Below are 13,107 nucleotides of genomic sequence, written 5' to 3'. Positions count from 1 at the left end.
CACGCTGTTGGCACTCATATCTGTGTGAAAGGTTATAGGTTATTAAAATGACGTGGTGTGATACGGCTTCAAAAACGTTTTTGTATTGCAGGAGGATTTTAGATATTCAGATCCTAAAAAAACACCCCAATAATAATATTCAAATGACATTGTAGACATAAATAAGACTCCAAAGGTGAGTTCTGCATATGGTTTTAGGTGATGATATTGCTATAAATGCTCCAATCTCCAGCATCTTATACCAGCCCTCCACCCTCATCTTATTTGTGCTGATAAAACTGTTGGTAGGACTTACTTAAATGCAAGATAAGCCTCAACAGTGGTTAATTTAAACTTGGATAAGTTCTTGGATCTGTTTTCCCTGTAGTCCCACAGGGATAAGTTCTTGGATCTGTTTTCCCTGTAGTCCCACAGGGATATACATACCGACAGTGCTGACAAGGCGCAATCAAACAGCTGAGCTTGGGGCTCCTTAAAGTGGCACTGCCACCCAGAGGTGCACTGGAACGTGCTGTGAGTGCATGGTGGCAGCTGGGTGGTTGGTGAAACTGGAGGAACTATTCAGGGAAACCAGTTGGACTGGAAGGTGGACTGTATGGATGTGAAGGACAGTTGGAGTTGTTTCTTAGTTAGAATTGCTGGTACGGTCATCGGTCTACGTTCCTGGCAAAAGAAAAAAAATACCAGACCCAAAATACACTGGAAAAAAACCCTACCCAAAATATTAAAGGAAATCAGAGTAAATGGAGGTGGGGAGGACTGGGTAGCAACAGAAGATACATGGAAAAGATGAGGAAGCGAAGGAGTTGTTCATGTAACTGTGAGGTGGGATAGAGAGAGACATCTTTTGCAGCTGAAGTGAGAATGTGGTGTGTTTGGCGAGAGAAATATGGGATGAGAGTAAGGTCCCTACAAGGACAGGACTGTGCTGGTGGATGCAAAACAGAAGAGACTAACGTGGTCTTGAGTGTAAGTGCAACCTTAGCACTGGAGTTCTGGGAGTAAATAGGTTAACTTGCCAGTCCTGGTGGTATTTTATGAGTGGAAAATGGCAAATAACAGGCAAATGTGTATGTAGCGGAATGTGGCACGGGCAGGTACAGCCCTGTTAATCTGATCTCTGCACTGTGCGATGTGTTTCCGTAGGCAGGACGCTTACCCGCTTACCCCTCCGGAGTGCTAAGCGTAGGAAATTAGGGCTGCAGCAGCTTCTTCCAAGGGGCTGTGCGCTGAGGAGGCTTCATCCCACCAAAGTGTAGCCTAAAAAATTATTTGAAAGCCGTACACTTGAAATTTTAAACAACAGTTTTAAAGATACAGAGGTAAATGAATACATTTTGTCACAGATGGTATCACAGAATGATTAATTTGGTGGATTTCTTTGATAAGTTCTTGATAAATAAATGAATTTTATAAATGTATAAAGTGCAGTAACTCCCATTTACCTGGACTTTTGTAAAGTATTTGATGTGGTAATGCATAAAACTAAATAAACTTGGGTAATTACAAATACAGGAAATTTAAGGTGCTTTAAAGAAAGACAGTGGCAGGGAAAGTTAAGCGAGAGGTTTTCAGCTGGGGGGACACTGTGAATTTCTCATCTTTTGGGGTTGCATTTTCAGCATTTACTTATGTTGAAATATCACTTATCACAGAATGATGGGGGCTGGAAGGGACCTCTGGAGATCATCTCATCAACCCTCCTGCCCGAGCAGGGGCACCCAGAGCAGGTCGCATAGGACGGCGTCCAGGCAGAGTTTGAATCTCTCCAGAGAAGGAGACTCTACCGCCTCTCTGGGCAGCCTGTGCCAGTGCTCCGCCACGTTCACAGCAAAGAAGTTTTGCCTCTGTTCCCATCCCCCCGGCACCCTCCCTTTAAGGATTTATCAGCATTGATAAGATCCCCCCTCAGTCTTCTCTCCTCCAGACTAAAGCCCCAAGTCCCATCAGAAAGATGCTCCAGTCCCCTCATCTTTGTAGCCCTTTGCTGGACCCTCTCCAGCAGATCCCTGTCCTTCTTGACCCGGGGAGCCCCGAACTGGCCACAGTGCTCCAGATGTGGTCTCCCCAGGGCAGAGCAGAGGGGCAGTATGACCTCCCTCCACCTGCTGGCCACACTCTTTTTAATGCCCCCAGGAGACCATTGGCCTTCTTGGCCACCAGGGCACATTGCTGCCTCATGGGCCACTTGTTGTCCCCCAGGACTCCCAGGTCCCTCTCTCAGAGCTGCTCTCCAGCAGGTCAGCCCCCAACCTGTACCGGTACAGGGGGTTATTCCTCCCTGGGTGCAGGACCCTACACTGGCCCTTGTTGAATTTCATCAGGTTCCTCTCCGCCCAACTCTCCAGCCTGGCTGGGTCTCGCTGGATGGTGGCACAGCCTTCTGGTGTGTCACCCACTCCTCCCAGTCTTGTGTCACCAGCAAACGTGCTGAGGGTGTACTCTGTCCCTCAGCCAGGTCACTGATGAATATGTTGAACAAGACTGGACCCAGTACTGACCCCTGGGGAACACCGCTAGCTACAGGCCTCCAACTGGACTCTGTGCCACTGATCGCAACCCAGTGAGCTCTGCCATTCAGCCAGTTGAATGTGCTACACAGTCCTCAGCTGGAGATGGGTTCCCCCTCGCTAACCCTTCTACCCATTTTCTGTGACTCTGAGGAGAGGTTTTGGAGAGGCGTGAGAGGTCAAAATGTTCTTGCACAGAGTGTGGGTCTGACATGATGAAGAGGAGCATACAGACACACACGCTGAGGAAGGAACCAGGCGCGCAGAGCTACGACCAGTGATAATGTGGATTTGGAACACTTCTGTGAAGAGGAAGCTTTGGGTGGAAATTGTTCAGGACCCTGTAGAAGCAGGAGAGCCCATGTGATGGGTAGAACAGGCTCAATCACATGCTTCGTAGCATCTTGTGGCACGGGACTGAAGCTCTCAAGAAGATAACCTGAGGGGGTCCATTTACACCTGCTACGTCTGCCACTGGTCTGTATCCTTTGGCTGAGAGGTGCACGAGGATGGGAGTGAGGAAATCATAGAATCACAGAATGATTTAGGTTGCAAGGGACCCTGAAGATCATCTGGTTCCACTCCCTGCTCTGGGCAGGGACACCTCCCACCAGCCCAGCTTGCTCCAAGCCCCATCCAACCTGGCCTTGAACACCTCCAGGGATGGGGCAGCCACAGCTTCTCACAGCAACCTGCCCCAGGGGCTCACTACCATCACAGCCAAGAATTTCTTCCTCATATCTCATCTAAATCTCCCCTCTTACGGTTCAAAGCCATCACTCCTCATCCTACTACTACATGACCTTGTAAAAAGTCCTTCCCCAGCTCTCCTGGAGCCCCTTTAGGCACTGGAAGAGGCTCTCAGGTCTCCCTGGAGCCTTCTCTTCTCCAGGCTGAACCCCCCCAACTCTCCCAGCCTGTCCTCCCAGCAGAGGGGCTCCAGCCCTCCCAGCATCTCCGGGGCCTCCTCTGGCCCCGCTCCAACAGCTCCGTGTCCTTCTGCTGGTGGGACCCCCCGAGCTGGAGGCAGCACTGCAGGGGGGGCTCCCCAGAGCAGAGCGCAGCAGAGGGGCACAATCCCCCCTCGCCCTGCTGGCCACGCTGCTGGGGATGCAGCCCAGGGTGCGGGGGGCTTTCTGGGCTGCCAGCGCACAGTGCCGGCTCCTGGGGAGCTTCTCACCCACCAACACATTCTAGGACAACCAGATCATTCTAGGACAGGATTACTGTCGACCTTGTCATATGTCCTTTCATGAAAATGTAGTGGAAGGCTGTTGATGACAACTTGAAAATCTTGATGCATCTGGTTGTTCAAGGCTTTGTCGCGCAGGCGGTGTGGAAAGGGGAGGCTCAGAATGGCCAGACAGTGATTTCTCTCCCGTGAACTTGCTGGAGGGAGCACTGGTACAGAAGGTTGTTGGATGTCCTGTTCCCAGGTGCAGTGCATGAAGTGCTGTTGAGTTCTTCTCGCTTACAAGGGAAGATAGAAAGGCACAAGCCTTTTGGTGTGCTGTTAGTTTTGAACTGAACCATCCTGCTTTTCTTATTCTGATGATGAACCAGTTGAGCAGTTTGGTGGTCTTCTAGCTGGGGATGGGACGCGGGTGGAAGTGAGGGTGTTCTGTAGGTTGAGGATGCAGTGAAATGAATGAATTGCGCATGCACAGAAACCTTCTGTTGAACTGTCAAAATTTTCAACTCCAGACAGCTCAACACCTCTCTCAGGTAAAGTTACCTATGGCACTGTAGTGACAACGGACACAGTTGTTTGCTGTCCAGAGCCAGCCAAGGAGTTGTGCTGCTCGTCCTTGGATTGATACCCTTCTCAGAATTCTCTCTAATACTGGGCTCCAGCAGTGGTTGCTAATTGAGCTGCAGATTAAAACCAGCTGGCAGCCATATCTGGTGAGGAAAGCGGAGGGTTCCTTTGCTAAAAGAGCGGCTTGCTGTGTGTCCTTGCTGTGCCAGGGAGCGTCAGGCATTGGTTCCTACAGCCCCATACCCCTGAGACCTGCTCACCCAGGGCAGTTTTTTCTCTGCCCTGACTCGTTGCAATAGCTGTGGCAGTAAAGGCACCTAAGCCTGGATTAGTCATTACGGGTGTCATTACGAGACCGTGCCTGGTTGGACACCAGGACACTGGTGTTTCTTGGCCCAGACCCCCGCCTGGCTCAGGGTGGCAGGAGCTGCATGGCATGGACGGGGCTTGGAGCAACCTGGGCTGGTGGGAGGTGTCCCTGCCCAGGGCAGGGGGGGTGGCAGTGGATGAGCTTTAAGGTCCCTTCCAACCCAAACGAGTCTGTGATTCTGTGAACCGACTCGGTGGGTGTGAAGGCGGCTGCACTCTTCACACTTCCCCAGTGGTGTTTTTCCCCCACCTCTTACTGTGACCCCAGCTGTTTGATTGTTCTAAGTCCGATGGCCGTTGCAGTTAATGTCTTTGTATAATGATGGTGAGTGGTAGCTGTAAATCCTCCTGTCAGGGCATTCCAGGCACCTTTGTATCTGTGCTTTTTTTAAAATAATGTTTTCTACAGAAGTGTAAATACTGTGCCATTCTTAGGACGAGAGGAAACAGCCTCAGGTTGCACCAGGGGAGGTTTAGGATGGAGAATAGGAAAAATTTCTTCACTGAGATGGTTGTCAAGCAGTGGAAGAGGCTGCCCAGGGCAGTGGTGGAGTCGCCATCCCTGGAGGGATTTACCAGAGGGGCAAACGTGGTGCTGAGGGACATGGTTTAGTGGTGGGTTTGGCAGTGTCAGGCTGATGGTTGGACTCGGTGATCTTAAAGGTCCCTTCCAACCCAGATGATTCTCTGATTCTGTGATCCAGATTCCTCTTTGAGTTGCTCCTCGTTACACTAGCAAGAGTGTGTAGAAACTCCAAAAATTCAGAACTTCAAACAGAGCCAAGGTTTGTTCTTTGGACTGTGTTATTCCTTAAACAGATTGTCAAACTTTTACGTGGTTTTGTAAAATAAGGCTGCCTCTATGTACTTCGCTTCCATTTTCATCAGGCCCCTCGCTCAGCTTCCAGGAGTTGATGCCGTAGTTTCGAAAGCCGGGACTGCAGAGCATAAGATTTAAGGGGTGGGTGTTCAGCATCTTTATTAGAACAAGAACCCATGCAAATGGAGAAATAATCTAAGTTAGGAAGATATCACTGGTAAATGAAGAAATGGTAGAACTTATCAGCTTGTGTAACTGAAAGGCTGAGCGCTTGTGTTGTGCGTTTTGAATAGTTTTGCGGTGTTCCTGGACTAGTTTTGTTGTTTGGTGTTTTTAACTTTGCATCACATTAATTCCATTCTCAAGAACTTACGTTCAGTAAGGAGGTTATGTGCGTAAGTCAGTGACATCTCAGAGCTGTAAGTGAGGGGTTAACTAAAGCATATACTTTATTTTGGTTCTCAGCTTTGGAGTACAAGAGAGTAGTGTTCTTAAACCACTGAGTTTGAATAGGAAGGTAACGACAGTAGGCTCTTAGCATCTTAATTTTACTTTTCCCACGTCTCCTTCTGTCGTATGGGACAAGCAACTTGATTCTTCTGATTTTCTCCTCTTCTGACCCATTAGATATTGTCATCTGATTTTTTTCCTATCTTCCAGAGTCGGCGTGTGGGTTAATTGTTACAGTCTCTTTAGTGCTTTGAACTTAATAGTTTAGTTCACATAATGGTTGGTAGTTAGAAATACCAAGAGTTGAAGAGGGGAGGCTTGTTCCAGGTTGCCCCCAGCCTGCTACGCCAGTGTGTACAGTGCTACGTACCTCATCTGTGTGTCCCCCCTTCCCACCATGGGCCTTCTGTGTGCAGGGGCACCAAAGGCATTTTTGGTTTCTCCAGTAACATTTTTACTAGCTGTCTGCCGGGCTGGAGAGTGGTGCACTGCGGGTCTGTCCTGTTGATCTCATGAGTGCACTTGATGTTCCACGTAGGGATGTGCTAAGGAGAAATAGTCAGCAGCCCAGAGCTTCTGCTTGTGTACTGAGAGGTGAGAAAAGAGAAGGTCTTGGGAGAGTGTCTCTTCTGTTGGGGCTTAAGTGAGGAGCTGTGTGTTTGGATGCTTTGAGGAGGGGATGGGGAAAGGAGGAGGGGACTTGTTTGATTTGGATCTGCTTGTTAACGGGGGTTTCGCCCATTTCTCTGCACACCTCGTCTGGCACTGAGACAGAACTGGTGGACTAAAACTGCCCCAGCACAGCAGCTTGAGGAGCTCCTGGTGTTCGGCCCTGAACAGCATAACTCAGCTGGTTGTTTCTGCTGCTGATGCTCAGCCATGTCACAGCTATGAGACTGCGCTTGGCTCCTGCTCACCGAGCTGCTGCGTTTGCTGGGTCACGAGGGGGAGGGGGAAAGGGAGTCTTTATGATTGCAGATTCAGCAGATGAATTTACTCAGGTCCGTAGGTGGACAAACATTCTTCCCAGTTCCTCGTATGTACTTTTTGTACCTGGTTGAAAAAGTGGGGGTGGGAACGAGTACAGAGAAATTTCTGCTTTTGTAACTTTTGTAACTTTTGTATGAGCAAGGGAGTAATAGTTACTTGCAAAGGATATGTGTGAATGTTTTATTTCCTACTTAAGACGTCATGTATAGGAAATACAAATTGGCACTCAGGTTGGAAGAAAGCATTATCTTGAAGAGCAGCTAATAACTCTGAATAATAGATGACTGGATGCGGGTGTCCTCTTGGGAAGAATCGCCAATATATGAACAGTAGAAACTCACAATATAAGGTCGGGATTGGTGTTTTGTTGTCATTAGGAGGAGAATCGCGAGGAATTTAGCCTGGCTAGAGCTCTCAGATCAGCAGCAGATGTCTGCCAGGCTGTAAGTGCATTCCTTCTATCTGTCTCCAATGGTTGCAGCCTGTCAGAGCAAATCACTGTTCGGGAATTGGCATTCAGAGGGCAGACAAAAAGACAGCAAAGTGGAGTTAAGATGTCTAAAGACAAGACAGTGTTCTGAAGGTGGGGGTCATGATGCTGCTGTTATTAGTATTTAGCACCAAAATGTGGTTTAAGGTAATGCTTTGCAGATGATTGAAGACTTCGGGAATATTGAAAGAGAAACGAGGAGAATGCCCAAATAGCCATTTTCTTGTGGTTCTGCTCAAGGAAGGACAGGGAGTAGAAGACCTCTGAGGTGAGGTGGCTAGGTAAGTGAAGCAGCAAGATTTGGGTTGGGTGTAATGTTTGAACCCCGTTCTTTCCTGTCTCAGAAAAGTCCATGTCTCGAAAGCAAAGCCAAAATCTGGTCTTACAGAGTTGAAGGCTCAGCATTCTAAAAATAAATATCTCTGCTCAGGCATGTAATTTAGAGTGGGGTTCATCCTACTGAGTCAAGCAATTAAAAATCTTAGCACCCAGTCGAAGCCCTTCAGAACACGATTCATCTGCTCCTAAAATATATGAGACTTACTGCTTATAAAGGTGCCTGTCTCTCCCTGTTGAGTACAGGGGACTTAATTTGTGTAGTTTAAGTGAGACACAGAACTTCTAGAAAACAAAGGTAAGTGTATGGTGCACGCCGAGGTGCCGGGACGTCTGCACTAGCTGACTCCTGACATGGCTTTTGGAGCATCTTACCCAGGGATGTTGCGGCTGAAAACTGAGGAAGCTGGCAAATGGAGTTGTCAAACAGGGTAAGAGGCAGCACGGCGCAGAATTGCCCAGGATGGTCAAGATCCAAACTAGTGAGTCCCTAAGGTGTCTCTGCGCTGTGCGTAGCTGAGGATGGATGCACTCTGCTGTGTGGCTGCTTGGCTCCGCGTGGTCGTGGTGGTGGTGGTGATGGTGGTGTATCTCGGCATGAACGTGCCCAAGAGAGTTGTGTTCAAACACTACAGAAAGAATTTATGAAGCAGATCTGAACTTGTGTTGTGAAACGGTTTGCAAATGATACTGTGAACACACAGGCGTTGCCATGCCATGTCTTATTTTGCTCTTGTACCGTTACATTGTCAGTAGGATCTACTGAATTATATGGGGGGGGGTGGGGGGGGTGGTAACTGGTGGGCTATGTGGTGAGGAGCGCCTGCCTGGAGTAAGAACTGAAAGGATTTGTTCAGGTTTTCGAGAAAGTTTTGTTGTCACAACAGAGAAAATTAGAAATTCCTTAAGGAAATAAATATGTACAGTGAATCCAAAAGGAAAAGTCAAAGGCAGACAAGTCCTGGCGCACATTCACTTGGGAGGCATTTACTTTTAAAAGGAGCATTTACTGTAGGTTATGTGCTACTAATTTAAAAATTTTAAAAAAAAAATAGTTAAGCCATGTGTATAACTTAGAGCTGCTTTGGAAATCTGATTTTACAGAGAAATCTGGTGTTTTAATAGATTTAAATAAAGACTTTCAAAACCTCATGGAATGAAATTTTCAGAAAGTTATTCTAGAAAACTTGCACGGAGTAATTTTGAGCCTGATAGTATTTTAGATTAAAAAAATGGGAGGTTTGGGCTCATTTTCCGCATCTGTTGTTTTGATTTTATTTTGCCATGTGCTACAACATTGAGTTATTTTGTTCTTTTTTTCAGTTCCAGTAAAACACAAACCAGGGTACAGTCTGCTCTAAAAGACAGAAAGGTCGCAGCGCTCTCTGCTGACTGTACGTACCATTCCAAATGTTACCATCCTACACTGCCACTATGGTCACTTTCTTTATAAACCCTAAAAAGATGTAAAAGCAATATAAAAGTGAAAGTCCGTGATCAAAACTCATCACTTTTAAAAATTCAGGTATGTAAAAATAATTCCTGTGCTGGAAGACATCTAATAGCACAGGAAGGAATGCGGCCTTTAAGATCGAGGCGATTTAATCGTGGACTGTAGGAAGACACTGGTGTCTCTTGTGCAGAGCTCACACTCGAGCTGAAGGGTCAGTTTGATGCAAATTCATTTAAGCGCAGTGTTCGCGGTGAATCGTATCCTCAAATTCACCAAAACCACTGGTGAAATGTCATTCCCTGGTCAAAGCTGATATGGCCAAATCGGTGGATTTTCTGCCTAGGAGGTGCTGTAAAGCCAAGGGCTGCTTCTGTTGTAGGTGACCCTGCTCTGGCCAGGGGGTTGGACTAGATGATCTCCAGAGGTCCCTTCCAACCCTGACCATTCTGTGATTCTGTGATTCTGCGTTCCCTCTTATTTAATAACTAAAATCCATAAATATCTTTCACATTTACAGAAGTAGCTTTCTGTGATACTTTTTTTCCCTCATTGAAAATAATACTTGTACGACAAGTACAACAACTTGTACAACAACCAAGTCCCTTTCCCCAGTGGCTCTCCGGCTTTATTACAGTATTACACACACAAGCCGTGATCTGGGGAACATCTGTATCACAATGTCAGCTGAGATTTTTATATTTGTGAAGAAAACAAGGATTTCCAAGGAAGAAGCTTAGGTTTGGAGCTTGTGTTCTTTCTGTACACCAGATTTCATTGTCTGTTTAGTGTGTGTGCCTTGCACTGCCTGTGTGCTCTCCAATTGCATGGAAATACAACAGAAATGGATTCATGTTTTCGTTGCTAGAACGGCAAGAGGCACCTTTTATTTTTTCTTTCTTACAGGTATCTGGGAAAATAGTGTAAAATACTGCGAAGGTGCACCGTGTCAGTTAGTAGGACTTAATCATATTTGACCTTTTTTTGAGGCTGAATAGGTAGTTTTCAATTTGCTAAGCGAGGTGCCTCGATTTGCCCGGTGTAGAGCACGTGTTAGTGCCTCCCTCCAGTCCTGCTGCTCCTGAACATAGTCGGGACAGAATGAAAGTCCATCAGATGATTCCCAGCGACTTTGTCCAGACTCTGTGCCTCTTCTGGAAATCCCTTGTCCCTCAACCACTGTGATGTTTTCATTATTCTGTATACAGAAAGTTGTGCTGACATTTTGCTGCTTTTGGTTTTGGGGAATCGGGGCTGTTGTTCCCGGCTCAGCCACAGATACAAAGCGGTATAAATGTTTCCCCTGGCAGCAGATTATTGAAAGTACAAGTGGGGTTGGGATGGTGCCATCCCGAGGACATCACCTGAGACAGTGGATGCTTTACGAGCCACTTAACTAGGGCGTTCAGTAAATCGACTCCTTCAACTTTTCCACAATTGCTTTTTCCTGTTAAAAGGGATCAAGCTGCCTCTTCTGTGCCTCTTTAAGAAGATGGGTTGTCCTCACTGCCTTTGGCTTTTTCATATCAATAATGACGGCTTCACTTTTTACCAGACCACAAACAGACTTTCAGAAGCGTTGGAATTTTTTTCCCCCTTGTTTTATGCTGTGAGAGGGGCAAAGCCATACAGCCCGGTTCAGAGGCAGCTGGGTGGTTAAAGCTCTCCCTTACTGTATTTGGTGTGAGGTGTGAGGCTGTATTGTCTCTGGCACGACACTTTCCTTTTTTTTTTTTTTTAACCATGATAGAACACTATCCTTGCTGCTGATTTCACAAATCAAAACTTCTCTGCTGGAATGGATCTGACCAGATACCAGGAGATGTTACCAACCCTTGATAACCACAGTACTTGCCGCTCCCGGGGAACGCTGCGTGGAGTTGTGTTTACTTCACCAGCTCGGGATTTATTACCGAGATACAACATCCGATTGTGTCAGTACAGTTTTTTCTTCCAGTTGCAGTGAGCTTAAGGATGTTTTAGGTTGTGACTGCTGACTGGAAAAGGGGAAACATAACTCCTATTTTCAAAAAAAGGAAAAAAGGAAGACCCAGGGAACTACAGGCCAGTCAGTCTCACCTCTGTGCCTGGAAAGGTCATGGAGCAGATCCTCCTAGAAGCTATGCTAAGGCACATGGAGGACAGAAAGGTGATTTGAGACAGCCAGCATGGCTTCACCAGTGGCATGTCATACCTGACCAACCCTGTGGCCTTCTATGATGGAGTGACTACATCAATGGACAAGGGAAGAGCTACGGATGTCCGTAAGGCCTTTGACATGGTCCCCCACAACATCCTTCTCTCTAAATTGGCCTTGGAGTAAGGTATTATAAATAAAATTCACAGGTATCAAGAAGCAGACCTTGCAACAGACAAAAAAATCTCCACCCACCTCTTTCAAATGTTCTATGAATGTTTCCACATAACTCTTCACACCTGCATTGTCCTATAGTTCCATAGATCACTCAAGTTCTCATTCTTTTAACATTTTTGCTCACTCAGATTAGTCTTCTGGATCTTCCTTGCTACTCCTAGTATAATCCTGTTGAGTCTCAGGTCAATACAAGCATCCATTACCCAGATCTTCTTATAGACCTGTTTCATACTCTTCTTATACCTGCAACCTCAGTCAGGTAGACCTGACTCTTATCGGTGAGGATATACTTTCTGGTCTTTTGATTTCTAGCTTGACTTCTGTCTGGACATTATCCTGATATGTCTAAAGGACATGAACACCATCCCTCATTGAATTCCATTATATCTCTTTGTACTGGTTATCTTCTTTGGGGGATTAACCATCATCTGATGCTGCTTGCTTTAACATCTACCCCAACCAAAATACATCATCACTCTCTTACCCTTTTTGCTGTGCTCACCCTATAGCTATCTGTCACACAGACCTGTTTTCACAGACGTGATTCCCAGCTTTGCAATTTTATGCTCAACCTCAGAGTTTTTTCCTCCATCATCTCCGCGAAGTCCTGTACAGAGATCTTTGTTGCTTTCAGCTGCATTGCCAGTCCTCCGAGATTCCAACATCCTATCAACTTCATTTCCTGCAACAAATCTGATATTTCACATATTGTTGGCATGGTTGCCATTTCTGTCTTCTTAGTTCCAGAAACAAAGCAAAACAAAACATAAGACACTGTATTTGTTGCTACAGGTTCCCACTTCCCTGCCCATGGCAGGGGGGTTGGAACTCGATGATCTTTGAGGTCCCTTCCAACATAAACCATTCTATGATTCTGTGACTTGTAGGAGTGCAGGCTCTGGAGGCAGCAGAGAGAACATGGCTTCAGAGCCCAGTGCCGTGAGTGCGGGCCTGGAGACGTGTCCTGCATCCCCACCACAGCCCTAAGAAACCTGTCATGGACATTCAGCCCCATCTTTTACTGCAGGATTAAGATTCTGTGTTGTAATGTCCAGAGCTCACGAATGAGAGGGGGATATAGGTGAAAAGCAGATTCCTCTCGGCTGCCATGTGGTGCCGGTACGTGTGCTGTTTCGCTGGACTCACCTTGGGCAGCCAGCGAGGGAGGTGGACCTTCCAGGCACCAGTTACTGCCCCGCAAAGCAGCCTTCTAAACGGGTCTGATAAATTATCCCCTTAGAATCATAGGATGGTTTGAGTTGGAAGGGCCCTTAAAGACCTAAATATCCAAGCACAAATCTAGGCTGGGTGGAGAATGGATTGAGGACAGCCCAGAGGAGGAGGACTTAGGGGTGTTGGTGGGTGAGAAGCTCCCCAGGAGCCGGCACTGTGCGCTGGCAGCCCAGAAAGCCCCCCGCACCCCGGGCTGCATCCCCAGCAGCGTGGCCAGCAGGGCGAGGGGGGGATTGTGCCCCTCTGCTGCGCTCTGCTCTGGGGAGACCCCCCTGCAGTGCTGCCTCCAGCTCGGGGGGTCCAACCAGCAGAAGGACAAGGAGCTG

Source organism: Charadrius vociferus, unplaced genomic scaffold (genome assembly GCF_000708025.1).
Source record: "Charadrius vociferus isolate BGI_N301 unplaced genomic scaffold, ASM70802v2 scaffold702, whole genome shotgun sequence".
NCBI classification, from domain to species: Eukaryota; Metazoa; Chordata; class Aves; order Charadriiformes; family Charadriidae; genus Charadrius; species Charadrius vociferus.
This window is presented reverse-complemented; position numbering follows the sequence as displayed.